The sequence below is a fragment of the Hibiscus syriacus genome, unplaced genomic scaffold (assembly GCF_006381635.1).
Source record: "Hibiscus syriacus cultivar Baekdansim isolate YM2019G1 unplaced genomic scaffold, ASM638163v2 tig00111210_pilon, whole genome shotgun sequence".
Classification (NCBI taxonomy): domain Eukaryota; kingdom Viridiplantae; phylum Streptophyta; class Magnoliopsida; order Malvales; family Malvaceae; genus Hibiscus; species Hibiscus syriacus.
This window is the reverse complement of record NW_024063021.1, coordinates 3,319,900-3,335,861: the sequence shown is the minus strand read 5'-3', so window position 1 is coordinate 3,335,861 and position 15,962 is coordinate 3,319,900. Positions and strand designations below refer to the sequence as shown.

At 30.3% G+C, this 15,962-nt stretch overlaps 1 pseudogene; it reads left to right on the top strand.

Annotated features, from left to right (window-relative positions):
• Positions 1 to 5,251: 5,251 nt before the first annotated feature.
• Positions 5,252 to 6,229, top strand: LOC120155981 (annotated as a pseudogene).
• Positions 6,230 to 15,962: the final 9,733 nt, after the last annotated feature.

The window sequence follows — 15,962 nt, the reverse complement described above, 5'->3', positions numbered from 1 at the left end:
AAATATAAGCACGAACCAAACGACCTTGTTGGTAAATGAATTTTTGGTATTCTTTGAGGTTCCGGGTTTGAGCATCATGAATGTCAAAGGTGTGAGCATTTAATGTCAAATGGTTGAGAATTATCTTTGAACATACATTGCCTTGTACTTACCCCAAATTAATAAAAAAATTAAAATATAAGCACGAATTAAGTTACCTTCATGGTTAAAGAAATGATTGTTATTCTTAAAAGTTTCATGTTTGAGTACTACAAATATAGGGTATTTAAGCATTCATTATATGATGATTATGAATATTTAAAACAAGCACTGCCACTTGTAAGCACCCTAAATTATTAAAAAAATTGAAATTCATAATCATAAATTTAAATTTTTTAACTCTAAATTTTAAATAAGATATATAATGTTAAAAAATAAACATATATAAATTAAAATTCAAACGATATGTATATCAAATAATTTTTAATGTAGTTAAATTTATTAAAAGAGAACATGATCTACTAAGTAACCTTAGCTTAATAAAATAATAATAATAATAATGAGTATGATAAAATAAAACTTTCAATATTTACTTTTTTAAAACGATAATTATATTATTTAGAGTAAAGTATGTATTTAGTCACACACTTATTCATATGGTTTCATTATGATCACTCAACTATTTTTTAAAATCATATTTAACATTTGTTTTTGTTTTATTTTGGTTACATGCTGTTAAAAAATAAATAAAATTATTGACTTGATAATTTTTATTGTTTAATAATGATGTGTCATTAATTTATTGTGACATGTAAGTATCACCGTTAGTTTTTTAATGACATATGATCGAACGTAACATTATGTAAGATTTTGATAAACATTAGTTGATGAACAAAACAAAATTGTAAGAATAGATATATGACTAAATACGAAGTTTACCCTATTATTTATTTACATATTAGAAAGACTTAAAAAATAAAGGGTAAAGTACACAAATTGTCCACCGACTGTAGATCTCTACTTTATTGAGCCTCCAACTATTAAAAGTTAAAAATGATATCTCGGCTAAGGCACTGCTTTGTTAAGTCATCGACAATTAAAAGTTATAAAATAGTTCGTCGATTATTCATGTGTTCCAAACTCGACTTTTCTATTAAAAATTGGTAGTAGTTCGAGCCAGACATTAATATGCTCACTAGGATATGATAAAAATATGATCTTAGAACTATTTCAATTGTATTTTATAGATTAAGTATGTTTACATTATGTTGTCGAGCCACTGCTTGAAACATTATGTCATCCAGTTAGTGCTTAAAAGTAACAGCAATACTAGTAGACATTATTGAAATATGATTTTTATCATATCTCAATCAACATGTTAACGTCCAACTCTAATGACCATCAATTTTTTAATTACAAATTATGAGTATGGAACATATGCATAATCAAGTATCTATTTTATAACTTTTAATAATCAATGAACTCAATAAAGCAACGATCTATAATTGAATGATTATTTTATAACTTTTAAGAGTCGAAACACTCAAAAATAAGACTATAATTTGGAATTATTTGCATACTTTACCCAAAAACAAATTGGACGTATTTTGCATGAGCTGCTGGACAATGGGCCCATACTTTTAGGGATTGTCTCAGGAAAGGCGACTAATATGCAACATTACCGGATATATTAAAAGATATTTAACAAATTTGGTTTAGCGCTACTATTATGTTGACAGATTAATAATGTTTTAGGTAAAAAACATGAAAAACTATTAAAAAATTTGGTAACCGGTAAACTTTGGTTATCGATAAGTATCGATATATATATAAGTGTACATACTTATTTCACTGTGGAAAACATTAATTTAAGGTTATTTTTTAGTGAGTTTTAAGATATTAATTTAGTAATTATACACGTCTAATGGTTTATTTTTATGTTACGGTATATATTATTATTAAATTAAAAATAATAAACATAGATATTACATATTTATTATTATCTTTGGTTAAAATTGTTAAATTTAAATTCTAGATAATATTTTATAAAATATCAAAATAATCAAATAATTTTTTGTGTAAATGAAATTATTAAATTAATATTGTAGATGGAAAACATGAAGCACTATTAAAAATTTTGAAATATAAATTACATAACTTTCAACAAAGTTTCGATACATTTTTATAAAAACTATCTATACTTTCAACATATCAGGTAAATTTTACCGGTTTTATCATAATGTTACCTAATATGTTGAAAGTATCGATCCTTTTTATAAAAAAGATCGATACTTTACAATATAACATGTAAAAATATGATGTAATAGGTAGCACTTATATAATGTAATAGGTAGCGCTTATATAATGTAATAGGTAGCGCTTATATAATAAAATAGGTTAATTACTGGAAAATTTTCAAGCACAATAACATATTAGGTACCGCTTATATAATGTAATAGATAGCGCTTATATAATGTAATAGGTAGCGTTTATATAATGTAATAGGTAGCGTTTATATAATAAAATAGGTTAATTACTAAAACATTATCAAGCACAATAACATATTAGGTATCGCTTATATAATGTAATAGGTAACGCTTATATAATAAAATAGGTTAATTACTTGAAACATTATCAAGCACAATAACATATTAGGTAGCGCTTATATAATGTAATAGGTAGCGCTTATATAATAAAATATGCTAATTATTTAATTTGTTATTACAATATATTAGGTAAACGCCTAAAATATTACTAATGATAACATAACCGTTTATTTACTAGAAACATTATAAAGTATAATAATGTAAATGGTAAAAAACAATAGGCGCTACCTATTACATTAAACTACCTACCGATATGTTGAAAGTATCGATTCCATTTAAATAAGTATCGACACTTTTGGAATTTAAAAAAAAGTAGTAATAGCGCCTATAAACATCAAATACAATAAAACAATATTATTTATTAACAAAATAATATTATTATTTTTAAAATATTAGAATAATTTATTTAATATTATTTATGTAAATATTATTATTAAAATATTATATCTATAATTTTATAAATAAAAAATTATGATTATTATATTTTATTAAAATAAAATTATTATAAATTATATTTTTTATTTTTTATAATAAGAATAATATATCATTAATTATATTATAATGAGAGAATAGTTAAAATATGTGTCGATACATTTTCTAAAAGGATCGACACATATGTTATAATTATAATGTAATAAGTAAATTTACAATGTAAGTGGTATAAAACAATAAAAAACAATAGGTAAAAAATACCGAAAACATCATTATTTTAACAAAACAGTAAAGTGCTATCAGTTTTATTATTTTTTTACCGGTTTTGTTATTGTTGGGCATTTTACCGGAAATGTTAATATCAATTACGTTTTAGGTAGAAATAATAATGTTTTAGGTAATTTTTACCGTTTTTCTTATGCCCAACAATAATAAAACCGGTAAAAATAGGCTTTTTAATGATAAAATTAGTAAACACAAATTATACAAATTAATTTTAATTTTTAGTTTGTAAGTTGCTACAATATAACTAATGAAAAAAAGGAAACAATATTTCTATTTCGATATTAGCTTTCAAATAATAAAAGAATATATATATATATATATATATATATATATATATATATATATAATTACCATATAATTTTAAAAAATAATCATAATGAAGTGATGAAAAATAATCATAATTACAATATAATTATAAACATCAAATACAATAAAATAATATTATTTATTAACAAAATAATAATATTATTTTTAAAATATTAGAATAATTTATTTAATATTATTTATGTCAATATTATTATTAAAATATTATATCTATAATTTTATAAATAAAAAATTATGATTATTATATTTTATTAAAATAAAATTATTATAAATTATATTTATTATTTATTACAATAAGAATAATATATCATTAATTATATTATAACGAGAGAATAGTTAAACATATGTGTCGATACATTTTCTAAAAGTATCGACACATATGTTACATCGAAACCGATAATTATAATGTAATAGGTAAATTTACAATGTAACCAGTATAAATATACCGTTTTTATGAGAGAATAGGTCTACATAATGTATCGACACAAATTTAAAAAGTGTCGATACATTTTGTCCAAAATGAATGTCAAACGAGGTGCACGCATAAAGTGTCGATACATTTATTAAAAGTATCGATCCCAAAAACATCAAAATTGATAATTATAATGTAATAGGTAAATTTACAATGTACTCGATAGAAATATATCGGTTTTATGAGAAAATAGGTCTACATAATGTATCGACACATTTTAAGTTTGTGTCGATACTTTTTTCCAGAATGAATGTCCAACGAGGTGCACACATAAAATGTCGATACATTTATTAAAAGTATCGATCCCAAAAAATCCAAACCGATAATTACAATTAATAGGTAAATTTACAATGTACCCGGTACAAATATACCGATTTTATGAAAAAATAGGTCTATATAATATATCAACACGTTTTAAGTTTGTGTCGATACTTTTTCCAGAATGAATGTCCAACGAGGTGCACGCATAAAGTGTCGATACATTTAAAATTGTATCAATCCCAAAAACATCGAAACTGATAATTATAATGTAATAGTAAATTTGTAATATTACCGGTATAAATATACCGGTTTTATGATAGAATATGTCAATATAAGCACTACCTATTACATTATATAAGCGCTACCTAATATGTTATTGTACTTGATAATATTTTCAGTCTAATATAACTCTACCTATTACATTATATAAACGCTACCTAATATATTATTGTGCTTAATAATGTTTTCAGTAATTAACCTATTTTATTATATAAGCTCTACCTATACATTATATAAGGGCTACCTAATTTGTTATTTTACTTGATAATATTTCCGTTAAATGATATAACATAACAAATTTAAATTTTAACCGATCACTTATTTAATCGATCAGTCATTTTTAACCGATTTTTAACTGCCGCAATGCATAACTACCCAAACTTTTATCTTAAACTTTTCGTCTACTTGTATTTAATTTTAAAAAATACACGTCGGAACATGGAAGGTTCCATAAGACCTTCAAAATCTTAATCTCCCAACCACCGTTCGTCAACTCAAATGTTGAAATAGGCAGCGCCGTCCTTCCATTTTATAATTCCTAATTCAAATTTCCAACTTTCATTCCCATTAAAATATAGGTAACTCAAAAACTCCTCCATATTACCACTATATATATAGTATTTTTCAGTTTGATTTTGATGTAACATAGAAATAATCATAATGCAATCCCTGAAATACTACCTATCAGAGCAGCCGTCCATCGTCAACTTCCGGTGGAGCAACACCCAAACGTTTGGCTCCACCTGGTCCTTCCTCTTCTCCTCCATCGCCATATACGTCTCGCCGCCGTCACCCTCCACACCTTCCTCTCTATGGTCCTCCCCAAACGTCGTCGTGTTCCGCTCGGCCAAATCCCAGCCATTCACAGCCTCTGTATCTCGTTAATCTCCGCCCTCACCTTTGTCGGCATACTCCTATCCTCCGCCGCCGACATCCGCGACACCCGCTGGTTCTGGCGTCGTACCAGAACCATCACCACCCCATTCCAATGGTTCCTCTGCTTCCCACTCGGAACCCGCCCTTCGGGTCGCGTGTTCTTCTGGTCCTATATATTTTACCTATCCCGTTTCCTCCATCTCCTCCGAACATTCATCACCATCCTCCGTCGCCGTAAATTAACTTTCTTCCATCTTTTCAACCAATCGATTCTTTTGTTCATGTCATTTGTATGGCTGGAGTTCTCTCAGTCGTTACAAGTCTTGGCCATCTTAATGGCCACTCTGTTGTACTCGGTGGTGTATGGGTTCCGATTCTGGAAGGCGGTCGGGCTGCTTAGCACCGCCTGCTTCTCTTTCGTTCTGAATTGTCAGGTGGTGCTTTTGGGGCTCAATTTGGTCTGCCATTTTGGAGTTATTTTTCTGCATTTTTTGAAAGGTGGATGCAATGGAATGGGAGCTTGGTGTTTCAACTCTGTTCTCAATGGCGTAATTCTTTGTCTCTTCCTCGATTTCTACTTTAAGAGATATTTAAGGAAGAGAACCGTTGGTGACATTTGTGAACACGGTGCTGGTTCTACCTCCGCTCGTTACCTCCGTCGCTCGGTGCCGGAGATGAAAAGTCAATGAATTTTATTCAACCATTTTTCTCTTTGATTGAAAACTTTTTGGGGAATCAATGTGTAAACATTTTGTTCAAAATGTAAATAGGAATGGTTACTTTGCATAAAAAAATACAGAATCGTCACATAACGTGATGGGTTAGTGTTTTGTTAATTTGTTTTTATTAATATTTATAGCCATTAATTGTTTACAATTAACTGAAATTAAATTCACGAACGTGAATTACATGCTTATAAATGGCAAAATGAAAAATGTAGCATTTAATATTAATTAATTTATAGTTATTAAATGGTAGTAAATTACGGTAGAACTCTTACTTTTTATTATTATTATTATTATTTTGAATAATGTTAATGTTGGAGACCTGCTACCAAACTTATCACATCGATGAAATCACATCCTTCAAATTATATATTGATTTTTATTTGACGTTGAATGATTATATCCTTGATATTCTTCGTGTTCGAACTTGAAATCTCAAGAAATAATAATAAATTCTTTATCACTGAGGTCACTCGATTCTTGTGTTTAGTTACTATTTGAATACATAATATTGGCTAAATTAAAATTTAAAGAAAATCGTAAATCGATTTTACTAAAAATAAATAAATAAGGTTCATTTGACAAATATATAAATGTATAAAGCGTATCATTATGTTCTTGTTCAATTGATAAATATATAAATGTAAGATATATATATATATATATATATATATCATACAAAGCTAGAAAAATTATTTTAACCGTTTAATATATCTTGTTCAATTAAATGTAAACAAAAAATTGAAGCTACACCAAAAAAGGTTTCATATGTAAGTTGACCACGGTTCATCGGCGTCATAGAATTAACAATTTGGTTATTTTCCCGACAAACAGAAGAGAGATTCACCTCATACGTTCACTGTAAAAAAAATAAATACAAGTTGTATCTGCAATAGAATTCCCTTACATTGCCAGAGGTTCCGAATTAAACATATTGCAAATCAGCAAGCTATCCAGTTTAATTTAGATCTTTTAAAAACCTAAACTCCACATATATTACAGCCTATTATATAATGCTCAAAGTTCAGACCAGATCGGTGAACACATTACCAAACCTCTCGAATAAACAAAGATTTATTCACCACAATCATTTCGAATAATTCCACCACAAACTGCAGATCTATCCTTCTCCCTAATTGTATCATCAACATTATTTTTAACCCATCCCAAGGGGGATTTCTTCATTCGCACATTGTTGACTCATTTGCCCATGATTTTGCAACTAGGTCACAGTTTGTATCCACCCTACACACCTCTTGATGCGTCTTCAGACAATTATCCAATTTCGGGACAGTCTCTACATAGTCTTCATCAAATATTATACATAATTTTTAAGATTAAATTACTTGTACGGAGTTGTCCTTGAGTTATGCTATTTGTATCGAGCTTCCCCTTAATTTATTTTTCAAGATGTTTTGCTCCCTCAACTATAAATCGTTATCCTGTTTACCCTAAAACATTAAGTCCGTTAAAAAAATTCTCACTGACCAATCAGAACATGCCACATCACCCAATTTTAATTATCTTTATCTAAATAAATAAAATTAATTAAAACATAAAATTATAAAATATGACAAAAATATCCCTCCCTCCCAGCCTTTCTTTACCCTCTCCATCACTCATTCCTGCTTTCGTGATGCCATCATCGCCGACCAAGCTCACCACTACCGGTTGTGGTTCTTCGATCAATTAACTCCCTCGATCTTTAACCATTTGGTCTATTTCTATCCCAAAATATGCGATATCTACGCCGATGAAACCACGATTCTCAATCGGCTAAAGCAGTACATTTCCGACGCTCTCGTCTATTTCTACCCAATGGCTGGTCAGATAAAGCAATTCTTTGGGATACCCTTTATGGAAGCTCGAATTAAATGCAAACTTTCCGATGTCTTAAACAATCCAGTTCTCAAACAACTCAACAAATTGCTTCTTTTCGAAATCCATGGCTTCAAAGAACTCCTTGAAATATAATTCAATGTTTTGACTGAGGGAGGCAGGGTTTTAAATAACGTTCGCGGTCACGTTTTCGGTTGAGTCGTGTTTATCACGGTTGCGGATATAACGAATGCTATTGCGGTCATTGCGGATATCGCGATCGTGAATTTTTTTTGACGGAGCTGAATTTCTTAATAAAAAAAATCTATTTTTAAAAAAAATTAAAATAACGAAATAATAGCGGAATAGCGGTCCGCTATTGCCACGATTGATCGAGAACCGTTAAATTGTGGCCGCGATCCGCCGCTATTGGTGTGATCATGCTTCACATCGTTATTTTCCGCGATAGCGGTTTCAGACACTGTCCCGACCGCGATATAACGACCGCGATACCGTTATTCAGCCACTATTTGAAACCCTGGTAGGAGGATAGGGATCGGTGTGTGTTTTTCTAAAAAACAATCAGAGTAGCCCTTTCATTTTTCTCTTTTGTGAAAACATGGACAACCTCTGTTTTTTTATTCTTTACCTCTCTTGATTCTTCTTCTTGGGTTTTAACCAAAACTGTTGAATTATGTTTCGATATAATAAATTTAAAGGAAAATGTTTTTGGACTTGAATTGAATTTATTAGAAGTTTTAAAAAGGTTTTAAAAATAATTCAAAGTCCATTAAATTCAGATTTGAGAAAAAATGCTAAAAGGTGTCAAAGTGCATCCATGCACCCATGCAGTGCATCCATGCACCTGCCACTAGTGCATGGATGCACCATGTAGTGCATTCATGCACTCCATTTCGAATGCAATTAGTGCATCGATGCACCATGCTGTGCATCTATGCACCAAGGCTGCAACGACTAGTTTATTTGAATTTAATGAAGGGGTATCGATGCACCTTGATAGTGCACCGATGCACCATGTTATGGGCAACCTTTTTTAGTAGAAAAATCATCCCAAACGGCTCCAAAACATCCCCAACGGTTATATACGACAGTAAACACATTCCAAGATATAAATACAAGCTAAGGACACTTGAAGAAGTAAGAGAACAACTATCCAAGAAATCAAACATAAGAGAAGAGTTTTTCATTCTTATTTCATCTTTCTCTTGTAAATATTTTGTTCTTGTGAGCTTAATTCTTGTAAACACCTACCTTAGAGAGGTTTTCTTGTTTACATTTCTTATCCTTTTGTAAAGGGGAAAGGTTCTAGTTTAGCCCGGAAAAACTAGGGAGTTGTAAGGTTATCTCTTTGTCCTCAAAAGAAAGAACAAATTAGCGAATTTGTTGAAAAATCCTTGGTGAGGAGCTAAGGTAGTGAACGTAGACTTTGGTTGAGAAAGTCAAACCACTATAAATCGCTGTGCAATTCTCTATCTTTCAATCTCCTTACTCCCTAAACACAAAACCGTTCCGACCCCTCTTTGCAAACCGTTCCAATTGTCGATTCGAGCTTCCTAAAATCCCAACAATTGGTATCAGAGCCTAACTCATTAAGAAGGTTTACCCACCTTGAGACGATCCTCGAAGAAGCTCTACCAATTCCGACGCAACCGATAAAGAAATGACTTTTTCCTCCGGTGCTTATTATCTTGAAAAATATCCTATTATGGATTCACAACCGGTCAACAAGCCACCCTTCTTCAATGGAGCAAATTATGCACATTGGAAGAATAAGAAGATGTACTTATTCAATTCTACAATCTAGGAGCTTGGAACTCAATCATGGACGGTTACTCATCTCCACCCGGCAAGTACAACGATTGGAGTAGAGAAGAGCAAAAAAATTTCAGCTTAATTACAAGGCTATACATATTCTATTATGTGCTTTAGGCCCAAATGAATATGGAAGAATCTCATCTTGTTCCAGTGCCAAAGATATTTGGGATAAGCTCCAAGTCACTCATGAAGGAACCGACGAAGTGAGGGAATCAAAGAAAAGTCTTCTCAACCATAGCTACGAGAACTTCAAGATGAAACCCGATGAAGACATCAAAGCTATGACGGATAGATTTTTCGTGTTTGTCAAATCTCAAGGGATATGGAGAAGTAATCTCAAAAGAGAAGCTTGTGAGGAAGATGATCTATTCTCTTCCAAAGGAGTGGCAATCAAAGAAGACGACCATTATTGAAGCAAGAAACCTAAAGTCTCTCACTCTCGACGAGCTAATTGGTTCCCTTCTCACTCATGAGATGATGGTGAAGGAAGATGAAAAAAGGGAAGAGAAGAAAAAAGAAGAAGAAGAAGGAGGAGGAGGAGGTAGGCATTGCCTTCAAATCCACCAATGAAAGCTATCAAGATTCAAGTGATGAGGTGGATGAAGACGGTGATGAACAAGAAGAAGAGATGGTCAAGCTCTTGAAGGAACTCAAGAGATTCATGATTTCTAAGGAAGTGAAACATGAATCAACCAAGAAGAAAAGTCCCCCAGTATGTTTCAATTGTCAAAGAAATGGGCATGTCAAGTATGAATGTCCTCTTCTAAAGAAAAAGGGGAAAAGGCATTTGTTGCATCTTGGAGTGATGAAGATGATTCCATCTTTGTCCTCAAAAGAAACAACAAATTAGTGAATTTGTTGGAAAATCCTTGGTAAGGAGCTAAGGTAGTGGACGTATACTTTGGTTGAGAAAGTAGAACCACTATAAATCGCTGTGCAATTCTCTATCTTTCAATCTTCTTACTCCCTAAACACAAAACCGTTTCGACCCCTCTTTGCAAACCGTTCTGATTGTCGATTCGAGCTTCCTAAAAGCCCAATAAAAACCCTTTAAAATTTTACTGGGAAAATTGAGTTCAGTGTTGTGGGGTTGTTCTAGATCTTGGAAGACTCCATACAACGAAAGCTGACAGTGAAAAGAGACTGTAACACCCTTAACCCGTATATGTATACTATTATGAGTCAAAGCTGTCACATCAAATATTCATCAAAATGTTTCTTAACCCAAATGGGTAAAATTTGTTTCATTCACAAGTTTCCAAATTTTAACATTTAATATAGAACAATTAATCGAAGAAAAAATTCAAAATAATATTTAAGCTTCTGTTTTAAATCTGGTTTCAAGTAGTAAACGGGGGTTCTACTATGTTTCTAATAATAAATAAAACTGTCTAGTTTAAAATCTCATTTAAAGTAATATTTAAAACATAGTTTAGTATCATAATATTTGCACATACTAAATTATATTTGCTACTAACTATATTAATAGTTTGTAGATATTTCTTATTCGTATACATGCCAGCTAGAAACTTTATAACACCATAGGATGTCATCAATGTTACATGAAAATATTCCTTAATGATTGATGACATCTCAGCTCCTTACTCCTCTCGATTTATTTTACCTATGTGTAAAAATCATCACACGCTAAGTATACACTTAGTGAGACAATCATAGAAACATTCAAGGCAATGCAACATAAATTTAAACAAAAATAATATTCAATGTATGATGATCACTTTACCTGTATTAATCCAACCATGTTACTATATACTAACATGATATAAACCAGATATAAAATTTGATACCAATATACTTGCCTTGTATTCCATAAGCTCATAAGCTTATTCACATGTTTATCATTTATTAACTTATAAACCATAGTCCAAATATAAACCTATGAGGACATTGGGTACTCGAGTCAAATATGCACCGAAGTGCTTCCACATAAGGTTGTGCCCATCTCCTGTACTAAGTTTACATTCTAGTGTTGATCTGGATATGACACATAAAGTCGTGCCCACCACCTGCACTAAGTTTACACTCTAGTGTTGATCCTGATATGACACATAAAGTCGTGCCCACCACATACACATAGTGTCCTTACACACTATAGTGCTAAATCTGAACCTGAAGCTGTTGGACTCTATGGCATGCCAACTATAACCTGTCCCTCAATGACTTACTTGGACATATAGTCTATTTTTATTCCACCCATGACAATTTATATCAATATAATTTAACATTTGAGCAATTCATACCTGAAATAACATTCATAATAAACATCATATATATTCATGATAAACATCATATATAATAACCAGTGATCAATGCATTTTATATTCAACCTTTGACATATTTAAAATACGTCAAATGTATGATAAATGGCATAAATATCATGCCAATATAAACAAGGTAGACTATCAAAGTCCAACCCAATGATGTATAAAACATCCATGTATAATGTTATGCATGTATTGTTCTTACTTTGGCATTATATACAAGTCAAATATAAGTCTCACTAAGTTTTAGTTTATTCCTTGCTTTCGATTTGGTTTGATCCCAATTTTTATTACCATTTCATTTTTTTTGTAGTTTGCACTACCATCAAATAAATATTATTCTATATTAATCCCCACACAAAAACATTATTCTGTTTATACCAATGGAAACTAGACTCGAATAAAAATATAACATATAAGGAAATCTTTCTAGTTCAATTTGTAAAATTTATAATGAATTTTTAATGTTGATTTACAGAATCTGTTGCCTTGTTTTATGAACTATCATCGATTAAAAATTCATATTTTTTTTACAGCTCAAAATCAACAGAAGTTTATTTTAAACAAAACTAGACTGATACACAAATCCAACGTATAAACATTATCCTCTAATATTTTTTGTAGAATTTATGGTGATTTTCTAAACTTACTATTTAGATAAAAAAAACTAGGTAAATTTCACCCATTTGCATTTTCAGCTTATTCACTAATTCTATTAGATCTCCAAATGCACATATATGCATAACCCACAAATCACATATCAATTAGGAGTCATTTATTACCATAGTAACTTCTTCATTGGCTCATTGCAAGCCAATATTTGTTCGATTACATAAGTACAAATTAAATTTGCACTCACCTGGTGTCCTTAGCTTGTAAACCTTCCTTAGAGATTCACATTTCATCTTTAAGCTTCTTAATTTAATAATGTTTGATCTTGATCTCAAGCATACAATCTAAATGAACATCTTTACAAAACATATACAAATTCAAACCACATGTTAGAATCTTACTAACATAGGCACACATTAGAAAATAAATTTTTAAAAATCTTTTGATGCTCATTCAATACTAATTTCATGTCACCAAAATCTATGTTGACCTTAACACTTCAATTTGACCATTCAAGTTCCTCTAATCCAAATTTATCCAAACCTCACATAACATTTTAACTTAAGTTCCACTTTTCCATATTTGTGATTTTATTCTCAACTTTTACCAACTTTCCAAAATGACCCAATTTTACATTCTAACATCAATTTCAATAACATTATTTTCCAGTATATTACATCAACTATTGAACTATTAAACATTGTTCCCATATTTTTTCATAATTTTAAATAGGTCCCCTAACTTTTATAAAATTATATAAGGGTCCCTATAACTTTCTAAGGCTTGTAGAATCTTTCCTACATCATTTCCAACCCTTACATAAATTTTCCATAAATTTTCTCATCCTTAAACACCATGGTCGAATTCTTCAAGGTTAGGGTTCCATGATTTTAACTTTTTTTGAATATTCAAGCATGAAATCAACCTCAAATTAACATTTATAGTCTTCTATAATTAAACCCCTAATCTAATTTCATCAAAGCAAAAATTTCCTCCAAACCCTATTAAAAGCATATCTAGGAGGTTTGATCATGTTTTAATCATCAAACAAGATTGGAAATGATTCTACAACCACAATAACCTCAAAATCCATTATCAATTCATAAAACCCTAATATGAACATAAACCCTAAAATTTTGGATCTTTGAAATCAAGAAAGATTATAATGCAATAATGTGTTCCAAATGATAGCATTTTTCGCATAGAATAATTTCCTTTTAATGGCTTGATCCAAAATCCAAAGGAAATTGCTCAAAAATAAGAAATAAAATTTCTCTTACCTTGTTTTAGGGTACATGGTCATTGAGGAATAAAATAGCCAAGGTTTCATGAAATTTAAACTTAATTTCATGTTAATTTACCATTTTTTAGCTTAAATGAATTTAAAATTCATTTAATTGAGAAATGACAATTTCACCATCAATAAAACCTTATATTTACATCCATAAAAATCCACATAAACATTATTATCTTTCCAAATTCAAAGATGGAAAAAATATTTTACACTTTACCATTTTATCCATTCAACTTTCCCAAAATTTCAATCTTGACATTTTAATCCAACGGTCCAAATTGAACATGAAACTAAATCCTCAAATCCAATGATCCATATTATTTTCCATCATTTTAAAATGTGTAAATAATTTTTCTATGCTTAATTTAGCATCCTTCAAACTTTCTCAAAATTTCTATTCGATCTGATTTACCAAAATTTTACCGGACTTTAACACTTTTTCATCTTTTAACATAAATTTCGGATAAAAAACATGTTTTCCATAAAATCCCACTCTCAAGAGTAAACTATCCATTTATGGAATAAAAATTCTTTTTGAGAAAACTACAACTTAGATCCCTAAAATTTTCTTAATTTTATACTTTAGCCACTAAACTTTTAAAAATTACATTTTGGTCACTAACCATAATTTTGAGGTATTACAGAGACTTCCATAGTTGTGGTGATTGGTGTAAGTTTCGAGCATGATAGGTACCAAGCAAATCCATGAAAGCTAGCTTGCCCTTGTTGAAAACACTTTGATATACCAAACAAAATTGTTAATTAATTTTCAAAAAATTTAGATTATATTCGATTCATTCATTCGAATGTATATAATTATCCTTTAAAGTTAAAACGACAATTTTTATTCCTCGCTCTACTAAAAATTTCCTATACTGGAAATATTTTTGAAATAATTTTTACTAAGGGTTTCGAACTTTCATCGAGTCAAAAATGATTTTTAAGCATAGTAGTACCGATACTACTATAACAATATTGATATGTTCAATAAGTATCGGTACAAATATCAATACTAAAACCCAAAAATAATGAAGTGGTACCGATACTGCTGAGGCAGTACCGATACTGTAAAAAACATAATGCTAAAATGGTACTGATACCTTATTTGGTATCGATACTACTTAGTGTGGTAGTACCGATACTCTTAGTTATGGTACCGATACTGCTCCTTTTGTTTTGATTCTATGAAATTCTAGTATACTGAATGGTACCGATACTATGTTCAGTATCAATACTACTGAATATAGTAGTACCGATACCCTTGTGATAGTATCGATATCGATGTTTCCCAACGGTTGAATTTTTTCATTTAATGCAGGGAGTATCGATACTGATAGATATAGTAACGATACTACAAGCTTGTGAGCAACATTTAATGCGGGAAACTACCCCTAACGACTCTATTCACTCCCACAACAACTCAAACGGTAAGAACTGATTGAGGGAGTATATAAACAAGATCCCAAACCATTTGTGAAGACAAGAGACAAAAGAGAAAGCCATAAACAACATATTTAAGCCAAATCAAGTCAATATTCTTCAATATTCTTTTTGCTTTCAAAGAACACTTCTTGTACTTATTTGTATTCATTTCTCAAGTGTTCTTATTTGTTCCTGAATTGTGCAAACACATTCCTTGTGAGGTTTTTTTATAAGTTTACAATTTGTAATTTTCTCTTTGAGAGAGTGTCTCAAGAATTTGGCGTATAATTATTGAGGGAGTTGTAAGGTTACACATTTTCCTCAAAGGTAGATACAAATCAGTGAATTTGTGGAAATCCTTAGTGTGGATAGCTGAGGTAGTGGATGTAGACTTTGGTTGATAATGTCGAACCACTCTAAATTCTTATTTTCATTTGTTTAAATTTTTCTTTTTAAGCT